Below are 21704 nucleotides of genomic sequence, written 5' to 3'. Positions count from 1 at the left end.
CTCCAGTACACAGCAAGTTGTATACATTGCTATCTTCAGTAGACAGTAAGTTGTATGCATTGCTATCTTCAGTAGACAGTAAGTTGTATGCATTGCTATCTACAGTAGACAGCAGTTTCTATGCATTGCTATCTATATTAGTAGGCAGTAAGTTGTATGCAGTAGACAGCAAGTTGTATGTATTGCTATATACAGGAGACAGCAAGTCGTATGCATTCATATCTACAGTAGGCAGTAAGTTGTATGCATTGCTATCTACAGTAGACAGTAAGTTGTCTGTATTGCTATCTACAGTTGACAGTAAGTTGTATACATTGCTATCTACAGTAGACAGTAAGTTGTATACAGTATACATCAATTTGTATGCATTGCTATCTACAGTAGACAACAAGTTGTATGTATTGCTATCTATAGTAGACAATAGGTTATGTACATTGCTATCTTCAGTAGACAGTAGGTTGTATACATTGCTATCGTTAGTAGACAGTAAGTTGTATACAGTAGACATCAATTTGTATGCATTGCTATCTACAGTAGACAATAAATTGTATGTATTGCTATCTATAGTAGACAGCAGGTTGTGTACATTGATATCTCCAGTAGACAGCAAGTTGTATACACTACTATCTTCAGTAGACAGTAGGTCGTATGCATTGCTATCTACAGTAGACTGTAAATTGTATGTATTGCTATTTACAGTAGACAGTAGGTTGTATACATTGTTATCTTCAGTAGCCAGTAGGTTGTATACATTGCTATCTACAGTAGACAACAAGTTGTATTGATATCTACAGTAGACAGTAAGTTGTGTACATTGCTATCTACAGTAGACAGCAAGTTGTATACATTGATATCAACAGTAGACAGTGGGTTGTATGCATTACTATCTACAGTAGACAGTAAATTGTATATATTGCTATCTATAGTAGACAGTAGGTTATGTACATTGCTATCTTCAGTTGACAGTAGGTTGTATACATTGCTATCTTCTGTAGACAGAAGGTTGTATACATTGCTATCTACAGTAGACAGTAGGTTGTATACAATGCTATATACAGTAGACCAACACTATATCTACAGTAGACAGTAAATTGTATGTATTGCTATCTATAGTAGACAGTAGGTTGCATACATTGCTATCTTCAGTAGACAGTTGATTGTATACATCGCTATCTACAGTACCCAGCAAGTTGTATACATTGTTATCTTCAGTAGACAGTAAATTGTATGTATTGCTATCTACAGTAGACAGTAGGTTATGTACATTGCTATCTTCAGTAGACAGTAGGTTACATACATTGCTATCTTCAGTAGACAGTAGGATATATACAATGCTATACAGTAGACAGCAAGTTGTATACATTGCTATCTTCAGTAGACAGTAGATTGTATACATTGCTATCTACAGTACACAGCAAGTTGTATACATTGCTATCTTCAGTAGACAGTAGATTGTATACATTGCTATCTACAGTACACAGCAAGTTGTATACATTGTTATCTTCAGTAGACAGTAAGTTGTATGCATTGCTATCTACAGTAGACAGCAAGTTGTATGCATTGGTATCTACAGTAGACAGTAGGTTGTATACATTGCTATCTTCAGTAGACAGTTGTATACGTTGCACAATAAGTTGTATACAGTAGACATCAATTTGTATGCATTGCTATCTACAGTAGACAGCAAGTTGTCTGTACTGCTATCTACAGTAGAGAGTAAGTTGTATACAGTAGACAGCAAGAAGTATGCATTGCTGTCTTCAGTACACAGAAAGTTGTATGCATTGTTATCTACAGTAGACTGCAGGTTCTATGCATTGCTATCCACAGTAGACAGTAAGTTGAATGCATTGCTTTCTTCAGTAGACAGCAAGTTGTATGCATTGGTATCTACAGTAGACAGTAAGTTCAAGTTGTATGCATTGCAAGTTGGAGCAGCGGTTATTCCCTCACCTTGCACCACTAAGGTCCTGGTTCAAGCTCCTGCGCAGCCCAAGGACTCATGTGCACTTGGTTTATCCCGATTCCATGCTTGCTCTCGTAGGTTTTCACCAGGATCTCTGGTTTCCTCCCGCTTTCAAAATCGGTGATTAGTTGCTTGGTTATCAAAAACTTCCTTCACCCAATGGAATTTGGGGAGCTGCATAGATAATTGGTGGATGTTACAGTTCAAGTGCGGATAGGTTTGCGCCAAGTTCAGCTGCAACCAGCCTAATTGATGCGATCTGATTGTGATGATTAACCATGGCAGCGAACTTACAGCGCTTTGATCCTCTGAGATCTGGGAAAAGAGGCTATATAAAACACCAGAATTTATTTTATTTATTTATTGCTATCTACAGCACATGTTGTATGCATTGCTATCTATAGTAGACAGTAAGTTGCATGCATTGCTATCTACAGTAGACAGTAAGTTGTATGCATTGCTATCTACAGTAGGCAGTATTAAAAGTAATGCATTGCTATCATTAGTACAGGTTGTATGATTTGCTCTCTTCAGTAGGCAGTAAGTTGTATGCTTTGTATGCATGTATATATATGCATAACCTGAAGTTCCAAGAATACAAAGAAAATACTGTTTACTGCTCTCAATTATGTCCTGCTGATTCTAGTATATAAGACTTGGAAATGTCTATTCAGGCATCGTCATCATGACCGTGACTCCATGAACGTGTACTGTACCTGTTGCCGACACAAAGTCAGGGTGCTTGTGATGCGATGTAATATCTTTTAGTTAAGCAGCAAATGTTGCTTTGCTGGTGGTTCTCGGCACCCCAATGGCGATCCCCATATATGCGTCAAATTTTGTGATTTACGGCAGGTTTTTTTCATGCTCCATAGCATGCAAGTCCATGTTTCACAGTTAGGACCTTTTTCACAGCAACACATCCAACCACATAATGAATGCCTCAGCATTCCTGTCCTTCCATTTGTGTTACTGATTCTTCTCCACTGTAGAGAATAAAAGACGAAACTGAGTGAATGTAACTGAACAAATGCCAATGGTCTAATTGGAATACACATCAAATGTATGTATTATTTAATTGCATGCTTGTAATATCTCTTAGTTAAGCAGTCAAATTTTTTTATATGGATTTTAAATATTGTTTTGTGAATGTGTGTCTCTGAAGCGTTAATAACCGTAAAATACTATAAAAAACGTTGGTGGGCAGAAAACAGTATCTAACATGAGTGTTACAGAAAGCATGACTAGACTAAAAATGCACCCTCTCCCCAATGATAACAATATCCTACAAGGTCCAAATTTACAAATATGACCACTTTTTCATGTTAAACTGGATTGACAAACATCTTTCAATTTACCTCTCTCCATTTCCCATTTGAACTTCATTGGGATCAGTAGCAGATGTTGTAGAACCACTATTATCATCAGTGCTGGGATATACCAATCCAGATCCAGATTCATGATCAATGCTCTCAAAAGGCTTACTGTAATAAAAAGAATTTATTCAATCTTATTTTGTTCATCAATTGTTACCTATTTTTCTTTAGATATTTTGCTTTAAAAGACAAAAATTGATGATTCCTTATGTTTCCTTATCCCATACAGTAACCTCCATCCAATTAAGTCTTGTTTCTTATAAATACTGTCTTGTTCCTAATAAATACCCCATCAGCTCTAAAATACCCCCCATATTTTTTTCCCTGAAAAAGTGACCGAAATGCAAATATTTACATGCCATGTCATGAGAACAAGCTTAAAACTGGCATTTGCCGCATACAATGTATTTGATAATGCTAAATTACATGGACAAAACTTCAATTTCCATCCAGTCCATTGCCAAATTATAGTAGAATCACATTCTTGCATAAATGATGTAGTATTTACCGATGACTTGCTGCTTGTCAACTCTTGTTGTAGACACCATCATCTTGGATTCGAACTGGAAGTAGGTTGTATTTCTTGTTTTTAAAGCTTTTTTCCATTGAAAATTTGGCTCTTCATTATTTGCCCTCTCCTTTGTCTTTACCAACTGGCTACAATTCCTCATTCAATCCAAGTAGGCAGTCACAGCTGCAAGAAGAAAAGGAACACTCGTTGTTGACGATTTAAAAAAATTGGGACAGCATATCCAAAATAGGTCATCCAAAGATATAAATAGTGAGCACCCTATATTATATAGTGCAGCTATGCCCAGGTTTGATATAAAATTGGATCATTTGAGCCCATATTTATTGGTCGAGCCGAGTTTTAGAATATTGGACGAGACGTAGTCGAATCTAATATTTTAAAATTAAAACTCATAACGAGATCAATAAATATTGGGCATAAAGCATCCAATTTTATCATTATTTTGTGTTTGATACAATATTTTCACACACTTGATAATGATTACAATTGGATTTGAATATTATTTTATTTTTCAGCCTATTTTACAAGTTGACATCCTTAGGCTGAAGAGCAGGCAACCACAGGATTCCTCCATACATATGCATATGCGACAAGTACAGCTATCTATTCTGCTTGAATCATGTCTTCCTCATACCTTAACACATGCCTTCATCATACCCTACTGGCTTTCTTCAGGGGAAATATAACTATTATATATGTATAATTTACTGAAGCTACTGATTTCACAACCACAAAGTTCTCAATATCATTTGATTTGTTTCACCTTACAATTTGGTATACTTTGTTCAGCTGGTAATAGTCAAGACTTATAACATTGTGGATTGATATAGAATAGCATGATGTACATACAGCACCAACACAAAGTGCACTATGTATTGCATGCGCTAAACACACAACATTACAAAAAACAAATAATTCCTGCCCACTACAAGAGGGGTGCACATTGGTAAATAGTCTCCATTGGCATTCTGTACAAACAGGGTCCGGGAAAAAATAATTTTCTTGACATGAGAGCGACTCAGCTCTTTAAAACTTACACTTTCTGCAAGCTGAAGGTCAGATAAAGACAGCTTGTGCAGAGGAAACAGAGAGTCCAGTGACTTTTTGCAGGATATTGCCGACTAGATCGCCCTATATGCCATACAGCTTACATAAGATTGAAAATAGCATGGTGTTTCTCATTTCTGAAATGTCACACATTTTGAAAGCTTAGCCAAATCTTCATAAAAAGTCAGATCATGCTCATTTTTCATAGACAATCTAATTCCTAGGCCTAAATGAGGATTAAATATGATTCAGGGCCTAATAGTTGGGTTTTCAGCCTTTTCTAATGCATTGCCGTACTTTAAGTTCCATGGCATTTTCCCTCTTTTGAAACACAATGATTTATCGGGGTCATGTCGTTATTCCGAAGGACCGTTATTCCGAAGGGTCATTACTCCGAATTTACAACAAGGCTCATTATTCCGAAGGGTCATTACTCCGAAGGTTCACTATTCCGAAGGGTCATTACTCCGAAGGGTCATTATTCCGAAGGGTCGTTATTCCGAAGGGTCGTTATTCCGAAGGGTCATTACTCTGAATTTAAAACAGGGCTCGTTATTCCGAATTTACAACTAGGCTCGTTATTCCGAATTTAAAACAAGGCTCGTTATTCCGAATTTAAAACAAGGCTCGTTATTCCGAAGGGTCATTACTCCGAATTTAAAACAGGGCTCGTTATTCCGAATTTACAAGTAGGCTCATTATTCCGAATTTAAAATAAGGCTCGTTATTCCGAATTTAAAACTAGGCTCGTTATTCCGAAGGGTCATTACTCCGAATTTAAAACAGGGCTCGTTATTCCGAATTTACAAGTAGGCTCATTATTCCGAATTTAAAATAAGGCTCGTTATTCCGAATTTAAAACTAGGCTCGTTATTCCGAAGGGTCATTACTCCGAATTTAAAACCACGCTCGTTATTCCGAATTTAAAACAAGGGTCGTTATTCCGAAGGGTCATTACTCGAATTTAAAGCAAGGTTCGATATTCCGAATTTAAAATAAGGCTCGTTATTCCGAATTTAAAACAAGGGTCGTTATTCCGAAGGGTCATTACTCCGAATTTAAAGCAAGGTTCGATATTCCGAATTTAAAACCATGCTCGTTATTCCGAATTTAAAACAAGGGTCGTTATTCCGAAGGGTCATTACTCCGAATTTAAAGCAAGGTTCGATATTCCGAATTGAAAATAAGGCTCGTTATTCCGAATTTAAAACAAGGGTCGTTATTCCGAAGGGTCATTACTCCGAATTTAAAACCAGGCTCGTTATTCCGAATTTAAAACAAGGGTCGTTATTCCGAAGGGTCATTACTCCGAATTTATATTAAGGTTCATTATTCCGAAGGGTCGTTACTCCGAATTTAATATGAGACTAATTATTCCGAAGGGTCATTACTCCGAATTAAAAAGTAGGCTCGTTATTCCGAATTTAAAACTAGGTTCGTTATTCCGAATTTAAAACCATGCTCGTTATTCCGAAGGATCATTACTCCGAATTTAAAGCAAGGTTCGATATTCCGAATTGAAAACAAGGGTCGTTATTCCGAATTTAAAACAAGGGTTGTTATTCCGAAGGGTCATTACTCCGAATTTAAAGCAAGGTTCGATATTCCGAATTTAAAACAAGGGTCGTTATTCCGAATTTAAAACAAGGGTCGTTATTCCGAAGGGTCATTACTCGAATTTAAAACCAGGCTCGTTATTCCGAATTTAAAACCATGCTCGTTATTCCGAATTTAAAACAAGGCTCGTTATTCCGAAGGGTCATTACTCCGAATTTAAATCCAGGCTCGTTATTCCGAATTTAAAACCATGCTCGTTATTCCGAATTTAAAACAAGGGTCGTTATTCCGAAGGGTCATTACTCCGAATTTTGGAGTAATGACCCTTCGGAGTATTGACCCTTCGGAATAACGAACCTGGTTGTAAATTCGATTCAATAGGGTTCGTTATTCCGAAGGGTCATTACTCCGAAATGACAATAATGGGTCTTATAGGTAAAAAAACCAATACAAAAGAAAGAAAGAAAGAAAGGAAGAAAGAAAGAAAGAAAGAAAGAAAGAAAGAAAGAAAGAAAGAAAGAAAGAAAGAAAGAAAGAAAGAAAGAAAGAAAGAAAGAAAGAAAGAAAGAAAGAAAGAAAGAAAGAAAGAAAGAAAGAAAAAGAAAGAAAGAAAGAAAGAAAGAAAGAAAGAAAGAAAGAAAGAAAAAGAAACTAATTAATCAATTAACTAATTAATTAATACTTTGGTTAAATAAAAGCGAAAAATACAAAAATAACCTAATTTGCATATTTAATTGGCGGCCATCTTGGGTTTTTAGATGTCGGGATTTCAACAGAGTAAAGGTACAAAACGAAACATGCTAGAAACCTAACTTTTTTTAATGAACGATAAAAAAGTATGGAGTTAGATTTTTGTTAAACATGAATTGGTATAATAATAGCGTTCCCCATTAATGCACCGAAAATTAAAATGTTTGGGTTTTAAATACTTGTTTAAACACTTCAATACGTTTACTTTGTAATACCTTTAAAGGTTACCATGATTACAGTTAAGGTACATGAGGTAAAGACTAAATTAACCAAATTAAACAGTAAATTAAACAGTCACGTAAATACTCAAAAACACTAAGGGCTAACTATAGCCCCTAGGTCTATGGCTCTAACGATAAACACATTTAAAGCAATAATGTGTGATTTGCATAAAGAATAGATTCCTATTTAAATGTTTGTTTTCGCTTATAATTCCCTATAACACATTCAAGATGTTAACAAAAATATGTCCCGGCACTCCGGCCATATTCAAGGTTAAAGGTCAACACAGTGGTCAAATTTCAAATTTGCTCAAATCTGGTTAACAAATTATTCCTCTCATTGCAAGGATTCAGAAAAAGTATAGTTTGACCTACCTGCGACTTACCGTTCTTGAGTTATAAGCAAAAAGGTCAAATTTTGGGCGGTGGTCAGTTTTTTTGGCCACACAGGGGCCAAAAATTAAAAATGCTCCGATTTCAACGCAAATGGTCTCAAATTGCTCGTCATGCAAAAGCAAGTCAAAGAAGGATTTGTTTGCACTGTCTAAAATGCTTCGTTATTGACAAAATTGGCCATAAAGTAAGTTTTGGCCCCTATGTGGCCAAAAAACTGGAAAAGCGTTCATTTTCTAAACATGTATGCCCTACTGAACTCGGGGGGTGGTTGGGGTATAGTGCCGACAGGCGTTGGGTAGTAGGGGCCTGTCGGTAATAAATGGTGATTAAAAGGGTTTATTGGGTATTATAAAAATGAAAAAAGGGTAATTGCGTGTAAATTTTTGACAAAATGGGTTTATTGGGTATAAGACTTGAAAAAGGGAGTTATCGGGTAGAGAAATTTCAATAAATATGGAACAAATTTCAAAAGTTTTAATTTTTGCAAATTTGCAATAGAAATATAGATGCCAATAGTTTGATTTTAAGTTTCTTCATTAATTACTTCATGGCATTTTTATGATAAAATTGGGTAGAATGTAAAAAAGAAGGAGGGTCTCATCTAGCATATTGACTTTAAAAAAGGGGTCTTTTCTTATTATTCGGCTAATTCCAATCAGCCGGAATTAGCGGACCGGAAAACTGGATGGCGCCTCTGCCGAACTAAATTTCCCTTTTTTTTCATTTCATATTATGTTAGGGAAATGTGGCTGGGAGAATGTAGGCCTATGTATGGCGAAGAGTGGTGTGAGATCTAGCTATCTCGCTGGCAGTTTTCCGGTCCGCTAATTCCAGCTGATTGGAGTTAGTCGAGCCAAATACGCCCAAAACGCCATCAACGTCAGGATGGGTGCCAGTTATAAGATAACTCTTGACAGGCACATTATACCCGTCTATTCAAAAGTTGAGTGCTCTCACTGAACTTTTAGGGTTGAAATCCATGAACACGAAGACAGAGTAGGCCTATTAATCAACTGATGACACAATCTTAGAAACAAACAGGTTGTAGGGGTTCTACATACAGGACAACTAGGGGTTCTAGGAAATTGCAAGAACTCAAAATGGTTCCTTCTGGCTTTAACAGAACCTGGCTTCTCATGCCTAAAATGGTTCTTTCTGGCCCTTGCATAACCCTTTTTATTATAGTTCTACGTACATGACATTCTAAGTATAGGTTATCTCGAAAGTCTCTTTACCATTTCGAGCCTTTATATCTCTCACATGTATTATCGTAAAGGAAATCCAAATACATATTTGAAAAGAGCACACTTGTACAATTATTCTCAAACTCAGGTGCCCTTTTTAAACCATGGATATCAACTTTTAGATATTCAAGTCAGGAATGTTTGCTAATGATGTTTACCAACTGTAGATATTTGATTTTGGACTTCAGAAGTTTAAATTCTGTCACTAGAACTACTGGACCTTTCAAAACAAGAAAATACCTGGTTAAGTTTCAGCTAGATTACCATTATGTCATCAAAAGCTGCTTGAAATGGCAAAGCCGATGTAAGCTTTCATGTTGGATCCCTCGTATAGGCCCCGGTATAGGCCTACACTTTAAAGGCTACGTTCTACATTCAGTTTGGATATGTTAAGAAATTTCATGTGAGACCAAGGAAAAGTCAGTAATAATATATCTTAGTAAATGATTTCATTTTACTCAGTACTTGATATGTTTTTCCCGGGGTTTTTCCCTTTAATGACGCATTTTTTGATGCAATGAAAGTTGCCCTGAATTTTCCGGTCCACTGATTCCGGCTGATTAGAGTTAGCCGAGCCAAAGCGCCCAAAACGTCATCAACGTCAGGAAGGGTGTCAATTATAAGAAAACTGTATCAAAATATGTCAATCGCTCCCTCAAAACCAGGAACATGGTATTGGCAAACTATGATCTTTGAGAATGTGATATAGGCCTATTTAAAAATGAGAAAATATGTTTGAAAATGTTATCAAAAGTTTGATAATACGGTGAGATTTTCAATGTTTTTAGATAAAAGGATTTGGTATTGTTAGTGTCACTTTTTGGTCCACGTCGAATATTCGATGCAACAAGTTTTTGCTATTCAATATTAATATGTCTATTATATTTCCATAATGAATTACAATTCACCAAACGCATTGTATTTTCATGTACTATATTATGGAAGAAAAGATGATGCAGCTCTGGCTAGCTTGCTAATCAAATTTTGTTTTCAAATTTTATAATCGCAACATCATAATAACCTTAAGGCGTGTCGGAATAGTCATGCAGAAACTCAATTTTCATTGTATAGATTAGGAGATTAATGAAAAGTTACACCTCGAAGATTTGAATGGGTACGGAATGCAAAGAAACAAAAAAACCCCAAAAACAAAGGGGGCACTGAAGTGGGCAAATGGCGAAATGATGATATTGTATAGGCCTACACTCCTAGATAGTGAGAACCAATCAAAGCCTCCGTAATGCTGGTTTCATACTTTCCTGCCGCTTGCCGCTTTGCCGCTCTGAAGATGATTTTACTTCACTGCGCAATCTCACTAAAAACGATAGCGGTGACCAGCGGCAAGCCGATATATCGATTACTCCACCGCTTTGCCGCGGCGGCAGCACCGCTGGGAGTTGAATTCAAGTCAACTCGGAGCGGTGCCGCTCTGACGTATGAGAACAAAATACGATTTTGGAGCGGTGCTGAGCGGCAAGAGTAGCTTTCAGAGTCATGCCGCTGCCGCTTAGCGGTGTGCCGCTCCGCTTGCAGAAAAGTACAAGCGGCATGATGAAGCGTCATGCCGCTCAGCGGCAAGCGGCAGAAAGTATGAAACCAGCTTTAGTAAATTACTAGCCGTGCATAAATGTTGTATAATTGCACGGGCGCGCACTCCGCGTAGTACTCGCAGTGAAAAAGTAACAGGATTTTTTTTCTCGTGTAGTGAAATAGGTTAATAAATGCGTATCACTTGTTGCTCGAGAATTGTACAAAATAATGCACTTGTACTGAGATGTTGATGCGTCTAATGCACTCCCTCTTCGAGGCTCGTGCATTAGACGCATCAACATCTCAGTACGCGTGCATTATTTTGTATAATTTCACTCCCAACAAGTGATACGCATGTATTAACCTATAATTAAGTCATATTCGGGTTTTCTCATATTTAATTTCTTTGAAATTGCAGCTTCAATTGGCTTTTTTATTTGAAAGATATCGGATATTCGGTTCTCATTATGGTCATAGACGTGGACAAGATAACGCAAAATTGAAACCACTTATCATTCCTTTGTCTCAGTACCAGCCGGTTTGTGCTCCTCCGTCACTAAACAAAGTGACGGAGGAGCACAAACCGGCTGGGACCGAGACTAATCATTCCTTTACTAATGCACGTATGCAATTTCTTTTGTATTTTATTGTTTTTATGAGGCAATTTTGACAAACTTGTAGTTAAACTGGTTATTAAACCTATTTTATTACAGAAAATTTTGTTTTTGTATCTTTTTTATTATTGCAAATAGCCAAGCCATGTTTTGTGATTCAATTTGCATTTGTAAATAAGTGATAAATGTTTCATTTTTTTCATCTCAAAACTAATTATTATGTAACAAAAAATATTTCTGACTGTAGGCCTAATAAGGCCAGATTTTGCAATTATAAGTATAAGAAATTAAAGGCATTGGGTGTCATTGCTCACAAGTGCACTTCACTGAAATGTGTCATCATATCAAATGAGACAAAAAATGTGTTGAATGATTCATTATAACTTAAGTTGTGTGGTACTGTTTATGAGCTTTCTGTGTTACTTTTTAATATTTGACTGACTATATTTTTTGCAAGTTTTGGCCATTCTTTTTTTTTCTTTCTTTCTTATTTACTTGCTTACTTATTTTCTTTCTTCTCATTCTTTCTTTTTTTCTTTCTTTCGTTCTTTCTTTCTTTCTGTGTCTGTGTGTCTGTATGTCTTTCTTTCTTTTTATATTTCTGTCTGTCTTCCTCTCTCTCTCTCTCTCTATCCGTAATTTTTTTTAATTTTGTATTTTTTTATGTTTTGTCTGTCTGCCTGCCTTTCTGACTTTCGTCATTTTTTTCTTTGATTCTTTTTTCTGTCTGTCTCTTTCTTTCTTTCTTTCCTTCTTTCTTTTAATACTTTCTTTTATTACTTTCTTTTATTACTTTCTTTATTTATTGTCTGCTTTTTGTCTTTTTTCTATTTGTCTTTCTTTGTCTCTCTTCTCTCTCTCGCCCTCCCCTTTCTTCGTTCTTTCTTTTATTCCTCTCTTTATATCCTTTCATTTTGTCTATATTTTTATCTCTCTCTCTCTCTCCATTCCTCTTCTTTCTTTCTTTCTTTCTTTGTTTCTTTGTTTCTTTCTTTCTTTTTTACCTATAAGGCCCATTATTGTCATTTCGGAGTAATGACCCTTCGGAATAACGAACCCTATTGAATCGAATTTACAACCAGGTTCGTTATTCCGAAGGGTTCATTTCGAAGGGTCATACTCCGAAATTCGGAGTAATGACCCTTCGGAATAACGACCCTTGTTTTAAATTCGGAATAACGAACCTAGTTTTAAATTCGGAATAACGAGCCTACTTTTTAATTCGGAGTAATGACCCTTCGGAATAACGAGTCTCATATTAAATTCGGAGTAACGACCCTTCGGAATAATGAACCTTAATATAAATTCGGAGTAATGACCCTTCGGAATATCGACCCTTGTTTTAAATTCGGAATAACGAGCCTGGTTTTAAATTCGGAGTAATGACCCTTCGGAATAACGACCCTTGTTTTAAATTCGGAATAACGAGCCTTATTTTCAATTCGGAATATCGAACCTTGCTTTAAATTCGAGTAATGACCCTTCGGAATAACGACCCTTGTTTTAAATTCGGAATAACGAGCATGGTTTTAAATTCGGAATAACGAGCCTGGTTTTAAATTCGAGTAATGACCCTTCGGAATAACGACCCTTGTTTTAAATTCGGAATAACGAGCCTTATTTTAAATTCGGAATATCGAACCTTGCTTTAAATTCGAGTAATGACCCTTCGGAATAACGACCCTTGTTTTAAATTCGGAATAACGAGCATGGTTTTAAATTCGGAATAACGAGCCTGGTTTTAAATTCGGAGTAATGACCCTTCGGAATAACGACCCTTGTTTTAAATTCGGAATAACGAGCGTGGTTTTAAATTCGGAAGTATGACCCTTCGGAATAACGAGCCTAGTTTTAAATTCGGAATAACGAGCCTTATTTTAAATTCTGAATAACGAGCCTAGTTGTAAATTCGGAATAACGAGCCCTGTTTTAAATTCGGAGTAATGACCCTTCGGAATAACGAGCCTTGCTTTAAATTCGGAATAACGAGCCTGGTTTTAAATTCGGAATAATGAGCCTAGTTGTAAATTCGGAATAACGAGCCCTGTTTTAAGCTCGGCGTAATGACCCTTCGGAATAACGAGCCTTGTTTTAAATTCGGAATAACGAGCCTGGTTTTAAATTCGGAATAACGAGGCTAGTTGTAAATTCGGAATAACGAGCCCTGTTTTAAATTCGAGTAATGACCCTTCGGAATAACGACCCTTCGGAATAACGACCCTTCGGAATACCGAACCTTGTTGTAAATTCGGAGTAATGACCCTTCGGAATAACGGTCCTTCGGAATAACGAACCTTATCGTTAATTCGGAGTAATGAACCTTCGGAATAACGACCCTTCGGAATAACGAAGCGAAACCGATTTATCATACAAGGGTATCATAGATTCCTCTTAATAATGGTTTTCACTCTTAGGTGTGCTGTCACAGTACTAAATTGTGTGTGCTACCTACACTCTTACAGCGCATAGGTAAAAGGGCGATAGCACTTGCCATGTAAGCACTCTCAAGCTCTCTGATATCACTACCAAATGAGGTAAAACCAAAATAAGTCAAACAAAGATAGCCTACCTCCTTTCACTCTGCCTGGAAGAACATTAGTATTTTCAACCTCCACATGTAGGCCTATATATTAATTTTTTTCATCTTGTGAACAACTTCCACACACAGTCATCCACTCATATCAGCACCATGAAGCTATTCTTATCCATGTCCAGGTTAAGAGAAATAACATCTCTAATTGGAAAGAGTCAACTTCCTAGGGCAGATAAAAACAAAACACCATTTCATTTTGTCAAAATAAGAAAAATACAAATGCAATATATCATAGAATTTCTTAACCTCAACAAAGTACAAACATTGCCACACAAATACACAATGTGTCCCAATAAAAAATAAAATGATGCTTTATTTTGTACTCTAAAAGTCAACATTAAAATCACACAATTAAAAAATAAAATATGTAGCACAATTTGTTCCGAAATTTGTTTGAATTTGGTTTAGTGGTTAATAGAAAGAAATGGATTTATGATTATGTTAAGAGGGTACTACATCCCTGCACAATTTTGTGCCTATTTTTGCATTTTCTCATAAATTATAGTGCATTGGTGACAAGTAAGATATGTATATTATAGGGGCAAGGACTACAACTACTGCACTGGAAATTTTATTTCAGTACAGACAACATTTGTGGGGTTACAGTCAAAAAAATGAGGGAAAACCAATATTTGATCAATAAATCAATAACTACTTGCCTTGAGTTGCTGAATTTTCAGTGCACTAGTTGTAGTCTTTGCCCATATAAAATACATATCTTACTTGTCACCAATGCGATATAATTTTGAGAAAAATGCAAAAATAGGCACAAAATTGGCCAGGGTGTAGTACCCCTTAATGCAGTTTTTTCCAAGAAGGTCCTTATGCCATTCATACATGTATGTGTTCATTCTCAATTGAGTTATTTGCAGGGGCGTAGCAAGCGGGTGGATAGGGTGGACAAAGTCCATGGGCCCTGAGGGTTCAGGGGCCCCAAGTAATAGCAAAAATAAAGAGGGTTAGGGCTGATAAAGCAGATGTTAAAGGACCCGCACTGCTCCTTGTCCATGCATGAGCCCTGAAGCACTTGCTACGCCCCTGGTTATTCGATGTAAATATTTATTTCTCATGAATATCTGGTATGCAACCAGATATGCCACTTCCCCTATTCATCCAATACGCATCATCATTTTTATGGGGGTATTAGTTTTAGGCTGAATACTGAAAAATGCTATAGATATTCCATAGAATCTTCACTTACCTCCTGTTTCACCTCCATAATGATAACATCTGCGCCATTAAATTTTGGAAAATGGACCATAACACTTTCCTTCATCATGAGGACCACATCAATTGTTCCTATGTACAATGATGTAGGCACTAACACCCCCTTCAACATAACACTGTGGTGACAATTCTGTCTCTGTAAATTAAGAATCAAGGTACATAAGTTATATATCAAACATATTGCAGTTTTTAAATATGACATGTTGCACAGCAACAAAATTCTTTAAATACATGATATTTGTTCTCAAGAACAGAAATGGTAAGTTTTACATTAAAAAGTATATCTCATGCAGACTTTTGGAGTTTGTCCAATTTGTATGTCTTGCTATGTAAAGTAGACAGCAAGCAGGGAGGTAAATAAGGATAATTTACTGGGTGGGCACTGGGCAATTTAATTTATTTTTGCCCTCAAATTAGGGAAAATCATTTACTGGGTGGGCAGCGATAATTAATTTCATAAAGGCCTTTGGATTTTCGGAAATGTAGACCTGGTTTTGCGTGGAAGTTGGCTTTGATGTAAAAAGTGGACTTTACCCTCTCCATAAGGCCAAGAAAGAAATTATTTCCTTGCCCTCAAATGAATTTTAACAATTGGGTCGGTCGGTCGGGATATCTTCTTTTTTTTAATTACTAGCAAACTCTACTGTTTGTATTAATCAAGGCTCAAAATATGAAAAATCAGACAATTTTGTTTTCAAAATGAATCAACTAACATTACAAAGAACTAAAATGTTGAACACAAGCTCTAAAATACATTTTTTTCATCTTCAGAATGCAAAAATTTTCTTTTGTACAGTAAATAGAAAAACAAACCCTTTTTTCTGATTTCCAAAATTAGGATCGGTCGGTTGTTGAGGGCAAGCAAGCATTTTTTTTTTTTTTTTGGCCTAAATGCATCTTATTAGCATATGTTGCAACATTCAAGACAAATTGTATATCATATTATATTTCACTTTGGACATTTAAAAATCTTACACTAAATTTTCACTCACCATTACACCTAGGCAGGAAAAAGTAGTAAAGTTAGATTCAAAGTTTCAAATAATTATAATGTTCCAAGTCTATTAAAAACACACCTTATTCAAGAATATTCAAATTTATGGGCTCATATTAAAGCATGATAAGAATCTTTTCAGGTTTTGTGTGGAAATTGCTCAAAATTATATTAATTTTTGGCTTCTTATATACCATTTTGTACTGTGTGATCATTAGTACTCCGAAGATGTAAACATGGTAAATGAATAAATTGGCAAATGTTAAGAAAAGATACATTTACTGTCATCACTTTCAAAATGAACGTTGGTACTAGTTTTTTGATTATTATTATGGTGTCCAATTTGTTGTGGGCAAAATAATTTACTGGGTGGGCACTTTTGGGCAATGGGCAAGTTGAATTTACTGGGTGGGCAAAATAATTTACTGGGTGGGCATTTGCCCACCCAGTTAACATGTTATTTACCTCCCTGACAGCAAGTTGTTTGTTATTTTGCTACATGTATCTTTGGTAGACAACATATTAGCTCACATTCTATACTTGATTTTTCGTACACAGGAAGTTCTAGATGCCTTGCTACATGTATCGGCAATCTACAGGCAACTTGTCTACTGAAGCAAGCAAGCACAGATTTTGTTGCATACAACTTGCAATCAACTGCAAAGACAGCAAGGTATACAACTTACTGTCTACTGAAGATAGCAAGGCATACAAACTGAAGATAGCAAAGCATACACATTGCTGTTTGCTGAAGATAGTAAGGTGTACAACTTAATTGCTTACCAGCTTGCTGTCTTCTGACTATTTACAAACATATAACATGTTAGCTACTAAAAATAAAAACTTAATAAAAATAAAATAAAAAACTTGTTGTATACTGTAGATAGCAAGGGCAGGCATACAACTTGCCATCTACTGATAATAGCAATGCATACATCTTGTTGTATACATACTGTAGATAGCAAGAGTAGGCATACAACTTGGCATAGTATCTACTCATAATAACAAAGCATACCTCTTGTTTTCAACAACTCTTCCTGTACCTTTGTACAGAAGCCAAGCGTTATTAATCCGTGATGAATCCACACTTTTCCAGTACCGTATACACCAGGTTGCGCGTACGTGTTACGTGTGAGTGCATAAAATTCATCATTTTGGAACTTATGTGTAAACACTTTCGTAATGTTCATTGTTATGAAAGTAGCAGCTAACTTTACCACTTTTAGTTTTATTGCTGATATCAATATCAACAGAGAAATCACTGATCATCTTGTAAGGTTGAGTGGCAATGACAAACGGATATTCCGAATGGGAAGAATCATGTGAATTAGACGATATTTAGCTTGTTTTCGCCGTTGTTTCACCGTTGTTTATGTATAGGATAATGGCCAAGGATTAGAACGTGAGTGGCTAAGAATGGCCGTGGGCCGGAGGCCCTAGGCCATTCTTAGCCACTCACGTTCTAATCCGTGGCCATTAACCGACTTAATACACACTTATGACGTCGCGCTATTGTTTTACCGCTCCATTATTTTCCACGAATGGAGTGTTATTGAAATTTGATGCTCTTTACAAATTGATCAATTGCTCACACTGAATACACTATCAAATACACTAATAGAATGATCGTACTAGTTGCAGGTGAAAAATACACGGACTCAGCTTTATGTAAAATTTCTATAGAATTACCCATCATATCACGATCCAGGTGTTTAGTTTAAATCATCCGTAACCACGTTCTTGAATTATAAAGATCTAAAATGTTTGTTACCCAAATTGAATAAACGTAGATTCGTAAAATCATTAAAGTGATTAGAAGTACAATCAATAGTTCTTTATGCCCACTTCTAATGTGTTAACTATTGACATGATTGAAGTAGTTGCGTTTAGGTCTGTATTTTGCATAATAAAGAAAATTGGCAAACTGGTCATAGGTTAATATGAAATAGTTAAATGCAGATCATTGCAGTTTTGTACCTCAAGAAAGGTAGACCTGCCGCTATCATGAGCAATGATATTCTTCTCTATGAATCGAGTGTTCGATTTTGGACAACCTTGCAATTATGGACACTATTTATTTATCTTGGATACTAGTAATTATAATTTGTGATGGAATCATTCCGAGGATATATATCGTTGATTCGCAGCAAGGACCTAAATCAGGTATGATTCTACTTTAAGCCGAAGTAAGGTACGAAAATTTTAAATGTGTAAACTTTGTTTTATTTGGTTGGCCTTATTGCAACCCATTTTACCTAGGCCTATTATGTCCCTGAACTTCGGCGGCAAAAAAACAACAAACAAACTTCGCCGCTTCCTACGCGAAATAAAAGCTCAACTTCCAGTCCCCTCCCGAAATCAACTGGAGCGTCCCTAACATTATAATATTTAATTATCGGATAGGCCTACTGATCGATGTAAGTAAATATTCAAACATGCCAAAATACTATCAGATGAAACATCAGATGTACTAAAGTGAAATAAAGATTATACCGAAAATAGACCTACTGTGGCTTTTATCATTATTAAACATGCCCAAAGCAAACGATTTAAAAATAAACAGATACATAGGCCTAAATACATGATACATAATGTGTATTATGTAGCAATGTTGCCCAAAATGTAACAAATTAAACGTTGGTCCCAAGCCACTGAAAACGTATAAAAATATAAAGAACAAAAAAAAAAATGATATAAAAACACTAAGCGTAGAAAGAAAGGTCCAAATAATTTAAAGTTACGGGCTTACTAAGTTAAGCCTAAATAAGCATTTTCCACCAAAGTGAGGGTAAAACACATCTTGCATAATAAGTATATACAACTTTTAACCTGCCCGTTTTGATCTTGCCTTACTTTTCACAGATTGCATTGTAAATTTATGTTTAAGGGCTCGGATAGCGACGTTTTCACGTGTAGGCCTATATAATATATTTGAGGGACCTGAGAGCAAATCAGACACATCGAATTGGATTTTGAACACGAGGAATGTCCTTCTGATATCAAATAATTCTGATTTTATTAAATTCGCGATATATACATTACACATTTTATGGCAAATTATTAAAAATTGTAAATTGTAAAAAAGTAAATTGTATAAATCTAACGATATGCACCTAAAGATTATGAAGTTGGGATGAACAGCTGTCCATCATATGAAAATTTTGACCTTCATTATTACAGATTTTTTTTCTCAAAACACTAAAAATGTAGGTCTTTTTGGACAAAATGTTTATGTTCAATATGAAAGGTCAAAATTTTCAATTCGGCTTTTCATCCCAGCTAGGCCTACATAGGCCTACAGTTTCATTACATATCATTTATTAGATTTATAAAGTTTACTTCGAGGGCTGGTAAATTAAAAAATATGACATTTTAATAATTTGCCATAAAATTTGTATTATATCACGAATTTCACAAAATCAAAATTATTATTTTTTTTTTATATCAGAAGGACAATCCTCGTATTCAGCATGTAATTCGATATGTCTGATGTGCTCTCATGTCCCATAACAATAATGTGCAAATGTTGCTATCCGCTTCCTTAATTTATTGTATTAATGAAAATCATAGTTTTGTTGTTTTTCGTATCATTGTTTTGCATGAATGAAGTGATGATAACAATACTGCACTTTACGCAAATACATGCTTTTCGAAAGTGCAATTGTTATTAACATTACATTCGTAAATGCCAGTACTTTTTCCCTGAAAAGTATTTGCTTTTCAGAAAAAAGAGAAAGGCATTTACGAATGGCGTGTTATTATAATCATCGCTCCATTCGTGGAAAATAATGGAGCGGTAAAACAATAGCGCGACGTCATAGGTGTGTATTAAGACCGATTAACAACTCGCGAGTAAACCACGCAGACGACGCGGACACATCGTTGTTAATCGGTGATGAACAACGATGAAACATGATTGAATCCCTAACTCTACTGTAAGAAGCAAGACATACACTGTACAACTTGCTGTCTACTGAAGAGTGAAGATAGTAAGGTATACAAGTTGCTGTCTATTGAAGATAGCAAGGTGTACAACTTGCTATCTATTGTAGATAGCAAGGCATACCAGCTTCCTGTCTACTGAAGAAAGAAAGCATATCATGTGTTGCCTACTGAAGATATGTATGTAGCACAGCATATAACTTGCTGTCTACTGTAGATGGCTTAGCATGATAGCAATTCTACTGTACAATGTAGGTAGTAAGACATGTCTACTGAAGATAGCAATTCCAAAAAAGATGACAGTTTGATCATGGTACCATAATATACATAAGGACCAGTGATTACAATGACATAATTTCATTGATATAGCGCTTTACTTCTGGGTGATTTCAAAAACTTAGATGAAAGAAAGGTCCAATATTTGTTTGTAGCGGCCGTGGCGGCATTCACTGTTTAAAAAAATTACCCCCTGCTACTGGAACGTCTCAGGACCCTTTTATAACATGTAAATTTGTCTCTAATAAACGCCCGTTAGGAAAAAATTGGGTATAAATAAAACCATGTAAAAAATAAGCGCCCACCCATAATGACTTTGTTAAGCGTCCTGGGTGCTTATTAGAATGAATACGGTACTCTTTATTTCATCACTCTGCATAAGCAGTACACACAAAACTTGTCTATTGTTGACAATTTTTTTTTCACCAACGCCCTTTGTTTACCGACAGCCAGATAAACCAACGGCCATGAGCTACGCCTTATTAATGTACTCGAGAATTCTAGCTTCAAATTTGCACACGATAGTTACGCATTCGATGCGTTTTTTTGTTTTTTTTGTTTTTGTTTTTTTACGATAATAAAAGATTGAGAATGTGCCAAAAACTTGGGACATGGGTTCCAGTTATATGCATATGCATGTACTTTAGGATTTTACCACTCTAGATTTTATAAAAGTCATAGAATTGATTAAAAAGCAGTACTTTCGGAATTACTGCATGACTGTGGGCACCAAACCATCGAATTTTCACGTGTACAATGTTAATGTGTATACACAAATTGTATTGAGTTGAGTAAGCTTAAGCTTACCGTGCTTTAATACTCACTCACACGCTGTCTAAATAAGTTCAGTTCGTAAACATTGGTAAACAAAAGTACTACGATCTTCTTGATCTTACCAGAACTGACAACACAAATCCGTAGCAATCTGGCGACTTTGGTCATAAATTAACACACAAATTACGTGGAAAGTTATTGCTATACTCACCACACAACCAGGCACACAACACGGCATCGCCAAAGTACGCTGTTCAATATTTGTAAACAAAGTTGAAGACCCCGCTGAAGTGTGTTGACCATATTTGGAGAGTGACGTCATTCACTCTTACGCTGCCTTTAGTTGGATTCATATCGATCACGCCACCGCTTTGCCGCGGCGGCAGCACCGCTGGGAGATTAACTCGAAGCGGTGCCGTTCTGACGTATGAGAACAAAATACGATTTTGTAACGATGCTGAGCGGCAACAGTGGCTTTCATATTCGTGCCGCTGCCGCTCAGCGGTGTGCCTCTCCGCTTGCAGACAAGTTCAAGCGATGATGAAGCGTCACGCCGCTCGAAACGGCAGAAAGTATGAAACTAGCATCAGGTATATTTTGATCTGTACTATCTTCTTCTTCCTATATACGTGCACACCTCATTATTGAGCATTGTTGCACCACGG

At 36.1% G+C, this 21704-nt stretch overlaps 1 protein-coding gene and 1 long non-coding RNA gene across 4 annotated transcripts in view; one reads left to right on the top strand and one right to left on the bottom strand.

Moving 5' to 3' along the window:
* Positions 1–21704, top strand: part of LOC140168494 (urotensin-2 receptor-like) — a 224817-nt gene that overhangs the window by 149059 nt on the left and 54054 nt on the right. The gene's annotated exons all lie outside the window — the stretch shown is intronic.
* On the bottom strand, positions 2480–21384 carry LOC140168493 (uncharacterized). Of its 2 annotated transcripts, none has more exons than XR_011861213.1 (6): positions 21162–21384; positions 15028–15189; positions 13803–13989; positions 3851–4036; positions 3325–3450; positions 2480–2952 (listed from the first exon to the last, which is right to left on the bottom strand). It is a non-coding gene; the product is annotated as an uncharacterized lncRNA (long non-coding RNA). The 2 variants fall into 2 exon arrangements; XR_011861214.1 differs by having other exon boundaries at positions 21251–21384.

The sequence above is a fragment of the Amphiura filiformis genome, chromosome 13 (assembly GCF_039555335.1).
Source record: "Amphiura filiformis chromosome 13, Afil_fr2py, whole genome shotgun sequence".
NCBI lineage: Eukaryota > Metazoa > Echinodermata > Ophiuroidea > Amphilepidida > Amphiuridae > Amphiura > Amphiura filiformis.
The sequence above is the reverse complement of the archived record's forward strand: the minus strand, read 5'-3'. Positions and strand labels throughout refer to the sequence as shown.